This window comes from Mastomys coucha, unplaced genomic scaffold, assembly GCF_008632895.1.
Source record: "Mastomys coucha isolate ucsf_1 unplaced genomic scaffold, UCSF_Mcou_1 pScaffold7, whole genome shotgun sequence".
Lineage (NCBI taxonomy): Eukaryota > Metazoa > Chordata > Mammalia > Rodentia > Muridae > Mastomys > Mastomys coucha.
This window is the reverse complement of record NW_022196913.1, coordinates 50,096,176-50,102,175: the sequence shown is the minus strand read 5'-3', so window position 1 is coordinate 50,102,175 and position 6,000 is coordinate 50,096,176.

The following is a 6,000-nucleotide window of genomic DNA, read 5'->3' as shown; positions in this document are numbered from 1 at the left end:
TTTTAGCTTGGATTAGGAGAGAATTTCTAACAAAATCTGAAATGGCCCTTAATCATGCTTCTGCCATTTTGTATTATTTATGTAAGTATTTATGTAGAGCGGTATTCTTAGAACTGATGACAATAAAATCAAAATATTGATCAACTCAGAAATATTGAAGATAACCTGACTCCCTGCAGAATCAAATATTCAGCCAAGATTTAATTCTTTATGTAAAAATAAACAAACACATGCATGTCAGTATGCTGAATTGATTTAATCTTTAATAAATAGTAAGATTATATATGCCAAAAATTGTTCTAAAATACATTTCTTTATTATCAGTAACTGATCTGTGTACCCATTTCATATATCAATGTACCTGTGGTCACATAAAAATTTCTTGTGTGTCAAGGCGTCTCCAGCAGAAAATGTTTAAGAAGCCCTTTATTATAGACCAAATGAAGCAAATAGCTGAAGAAAATATGAAAGTAAAAAGGCTTTACATACTTTTTAAGACAAAGTCTTGCTATCTAATTCAGACTGTCTTTGAATGCCATAGTGCTAGGATTATAGGGATAGACCAGCCACCACATGCAGCTCAAAGGCATCTTTGTGTATACCATCTCAGTGCATGCCACTGAGCTGGATCACTGATACACACATATAACCCCAGAGCATGGGAGGTGGAATCAGGAAGATCAGGTGTTCAATGTCACCCTTGGCTACATAGTAACTTTCTGGGGGCCTACATTAATCTCTGCCTCAAAAAATGTAAATATAAAAATGATAAATTAAAGTAAGGACTTTTTCAAATGGCGTCACGACATCCAACCCAACCTCATCTATCTAAATAGAGCAGTGTCTCCCTGAGCTTCCAGATTTATGACACTCCAGCATCTTCTACACCAGAGTGCGAGTTTTGTTCACTAGCTTATCCTGAGGTTCCAGACCAGTGCTTGACTCCCAGGTGACAAGTGACTGCATGAAATGCAATTTGAAGTAGCCATGAGTGAAGACCTAGGATCAACCTTAGAAGTGGCAAATTCTGGGCCAGCTGTCTGTCATCTTATTTTGATGGCAAACATTATGCTGAGCAGATCTTTTAAGAATCTTCACACAAATTCTACTCTTCCCTGCGCCCCCGGTGAGGAGGGGTAAGTCAAACTTATATACTGCAAACTCTCTAACCAACCAAGCTTTTAATCATGGTCAAGCTCTTAGAACTGAACTGATTAATTGATACAGAGCAGATATTTCATAGCTCAGCTAGAGCTGGACTGTGTACCCTCTCCAGTTTTGTCTCCTGTTACTGCGATAAGCACATAACAAAGAGCAACGTAGGAAGGAAGAGATTGTCTTGGCTTACATGTTATAGTTCATCATTGACGGAACCCAGGACAGGAGCCTGAGGGCAAAGAACTGAAGTGTAAATACAGAAGTGCTGCTGCCTTGCTCGGCCAGCTATTTCATACAGTTGTGTTCTCACAGGCCAATGTGAGGGAGGCCATTCTTTAATTGAGGGCCTTTTTCTTTAGGTGTGTCACATTAGCAACCAAGATTAGCCAGCCATTCAATAGCTGAAGATGACCTTGAGTTTCTGAACCTCCTGGCTTCTACCTCTGCAGTGCTGGGATTATGGCCCTGTACCAGTATTCCAGTTTGTACAATATCAGGGATAGAGCCCATGTCTTTATGCACACAAGGCAAACACTTTACCAACTAAGCTATACACTGTCTTCTGGTTTTGCAATTTGAGACACTCTCATTTGAAGTCCAGGCTGGCCTGGAAGTTACTCTTTAGACCAGGTTGGCCTCAAATTTGCCAGCCTTTGGCTTCTACCTTCCAAGTACTGACTAGGACTGCAGGCATGTACCACCATCCCCTGCTTATAACAATATTTTCCATATTACAATGCAATGTGCAGGAGCTGTGGGTGAGCAGAAGATGAAGCAGTAGTCTAGAACTAATTAATCCACATTATAACTATTCAGCTGATACCGAAGGCGTCTCAAGACGCTAACAGCCTGGATGTTCTTTCCCATATGGTGTAAAAAACCCAAAGCTGTGCATGTTACCTGTGTTCCTTCTGACGAGGACTGTGAAAGTTCAATTTCATTGAATTCAAGATAATTTACGTTACTGAGTAACTCAACAACTTATTCTGCTAGGCATGTCAGTGAGAGGTGAATGAAAGGCTGAGTTCCAATCAACACAGGCTTCTTGATGTGTGTGTGTGGTCTTTGTGACACGCTGCCTGCAAAGCACCAGGGGCAGGAAATGTCCTAAGCTTTCAGGCTGTAGAGTGAAGGAGGAGGATTAGTAAATAGCTATGCACCTGAATCAACAGGGCATGCTTTCCTACATTGAAAAAAGTACTAATAAAATTGGAATCTTGTTAGAAAGGAAAAGACAGTGAGGGAACTATTATGTAAGCACCAGTGGTCTGTCTGTCTGTCTATCTGTCTGTCGTTTGCAACTCAGGAGATAGAACCCAAGGCCTTCTATATGTTAGGCTGTTGCTCTGTCACTAAACTACACCTCAGCCCTCCCATTTCCTCTCTCTTACTTTATATGCAATGACATTAACTAACTCTTTGTGGGATCAAGTTCTGTGGACTTTGTCAAGTGCATAGAATTGTATAACTGTTGCTACAACAACCAGGATGGAGAAAAATGTATAGGAGAGGGTCAGGGCATTGGGTGTGGTCTATGAGGATCATTACCAGTCTGCAGCCAGCCTGGGCTACCTAGGGACACCTGTGACCATGTCTACAATCAGTTAGCATGGATTTAATGCTGTGTGGTAAATGTGGAGGTGTGTGTGTGTGTGTGTGTGTGTGTGTGTGTGTGTGTATGTGTGTGATGTTCTTGTGCTGTTTCCTCTTTATGAGTCCACAAAAGTTGGTGGTCAGGCAATCTAAAATTTCATACAGGAAGACACAGACAACATGTTAATGGGCTTTGAAGAAGTAAGAGACACACTCTAGCCATGATCTGGTCTTGATGGCCACTCACAGCTTCCGGGACACTATGTTCAAGAGGCCAACTGAATGTTTGTCTTTGCTCACTACACTGTGGCTGACCTCATGGACCCAGTCATTCCCAAGGACCCCAAATCTTGTTTGACTCTTTTCACCCTACCAGTCCCTCAGCTCACAAGGCTGGGTTCCTGTTCCTGTTATCAGGTTGTGTTTGCATTGGGGGAGGGAGGTTGGGGAGAAGCCGAATCTGCAGATCTCATTCCAGCCAGGACCAGTTAACTCAGGCTAGCCTTCAGAATCTGCCTTTAGCAGGTAGAATGTTGCTGTCAAGCTATTTAGAGGACATGTGCACATGGCTTCTGTGAACTTGAACACTTGACTCTCTTTGAACACCATAGGGGATACAATAAAGTCAAAGTTAACGCTTGATTATTAGGTCTCTGTTACATAGCCAGTTTGAGGCCATTTGGGGATATAGGAGAGAGACTCTGCCTCAAAAAATATATTAATTATTAGAAGGAAAGCCAGGACAGCAACATTACAAACCAATGGAGTGTCCAGAAAGAGTTGCAGTTCGGCCTGTTCCACAATACCACAGTGTCTGAAGTCCCTTGAATGAGCCTGTCTGCAGCTGAACAGCAGTATCCAAGCCATGTGGCTTTCTTTCAGGGAGCTGGCGCCAATGCTTGTCTCAAGTGCCCAGGGCCAGCATTTGCCTTTGTGCAAAGTAGAGAAAGCCATCCCTGCACTGTAATGCTGTATTTCTACCTGTTAGGATATAGATAGCTGTGATATGAAACTGTGATAGGCAATCGATTGCAAATCCTTGAGGCGTGAACTCTGAATGGTGTTCCTTAGGGGTGATACAGTGGGTAGCCAGCACAGCTGTTCCAGCAGTCTCAAGAGCCAGTTGTTCAGGGACTAAGAAAAACTCTCATTGTTTCTGAAGGTCTGGGCCCATGGTCTGGAGGGTACCAGACAGTTGGTTAATAAGTTAGTATAGTGATTACAGGGTGATTATTAAATTAGAGTATACAGCATGATTTATGGTCACTATCTCCTTAAATCTTCAGCAAAAAATTGTGAATAAACATTGTTTATATTTTATATTTTTGTTATATTATTTATTATTATTTTGTATATATCAGAGAGAGAGAAAGAGAGAGAGAGAGAAAGAGAGAGAGGGGGGAGGGAGAGAGAGGAGATCAGAAAACAATTTTCAGGAGTCAGGTCTCTCTCCACAGTGTAGTTTCTGGGGCTCAGACACAGCTATTGATATGGCTTCAAGCATATTGTACCCATTGAACTTCATCTCAGTAGCCTCTAGTCTTTTAGAAGCAAAGAAATCCCAGATGAAACAATGTATGTAATGCCCTAATTTACACACACAGTGACATTGCCCACCTGGATTCACAACAGAGCCAATGCTAAGGTTACACTCTTCCACCTTGGTGTATGCTTCTAAATATGTGTACATTCTTCACCGACTGCTCTCCACATTTCAGTGGAATGCGATGGACATAGAGTCAGTTGTTCTATTTTAATTCCCACTGCTGCATTTCTCAAGGAGAAAGGAGAAGCTCAAAGGGAGTACCCCAGTACTCCCTGGGGGTACTGTAGAAGATGATGTAAACACATTACAAACTGCAGCTGTGAATGAGAAACCCATCTTTTTCAGACCAAGAGACAGAAAAGCGTGCAAATGACTGGTTTGGCTAGAGAGGCGGTGTGCATGGTGCCGACTTGCATCTCGGCAGGCTGAGCCTGCCTTTGCTCAATTAGGAGGGCCAGCCCTCCAAATTGGAAGATGGTTGGCAGAGATTCAAGCCTAAAAGCCTGAGCTTTCAGATCATCCTTAAGATCTTTGGTGAGGCGACATGTCAGCTTCCTCTGAGTACAAACCAAAGAGATGCTGGCTGGCCGGACCACAGTTTTCTTTCTTCTGGGCCTTTTGACATCTTGGGACCAGAGCTTTGGGTCCAATAAAACATCCTCCTTGAAGTCTGGCTAGCTTGCCTCTTTCTCAAAGGAAGCTGAGGAGAACAAATGAAGAATGAAACGTTTTCGCCCATTGGTTTCCTGTTTGCTTCTCTTCCGCGAACGATTCTTAATTTAACCGATTTCTTTCTTAATTAGATTTAGCAATTAGGGTTGCCCATTAACCTAAAGTTTTCCTGTAAAAGTCTCATCTTCCACGGAGTCTGCCTGCTTTACAGCCCCGCAGCTGCCTAATTGGCAGCTAAATTCGCATCCATTCAGAGCACACTAGATATGCGCATGCGCAGCCTTACCCAGGTGGCTGGCACCCGTCTGCTTCGATGCTGGAAGCCCGTGCCAAGCACCTCCGAGCATCATCTTGCCAGCCACTCTGAGATGAAGGGAGAACAGAGCAAGACACTCAGGGGCATTTAGGTCTCCACACCTCATTTGTCTAGTTATCCAACCAAAGCTTATTGGACATTGGCCATCTCTAAGCACGTCCGGTTGGCAGGTACTGTCTGCTAGGCTGTGCCCAGAGTAGATCTCTGCATACAGGGGAAGTTAAAGTTTTGTGCATAGAGTGAGTGGACATTGTCCCACTACACTGTGGCAGACTTAGTGGGGGAAAGATGAATTCTATCTTTTTTTTCTTCAGAGAGTAATTGTAGTGGTTGGCTTCAGTTTTTTGAGACAGGTTCTCATAAAGACTGAGCTGATCTCAACTCATTAGGTAGCTGAAGCTAGTCTTGAACTCACTCTTCCTGTCTAATACTGGGTAACAGGTGTGTACCCCCATGCTCTGTCAGAGTTATTTTTATTTCCCATTACTTTGTCTTTTGAATAAAAGAGTAGTTCTCTTTGATGCACACATGTAGACGTCCTAATTTCAGGGTTTTCTTTTTTTTTTTCTTTTTCTTTTCTTTTCTTTTCTTTTTCTTTTTTTCTTTTTTTTGGAGACAGGGTTTCTCTGTATAGCCCTGGCTGTCCTGGAACTCACTTTGTAGACCAGGTTGGCCTCGAACTCAGAAATCCATCTGTCTCTGCCTCCCAAGTGCT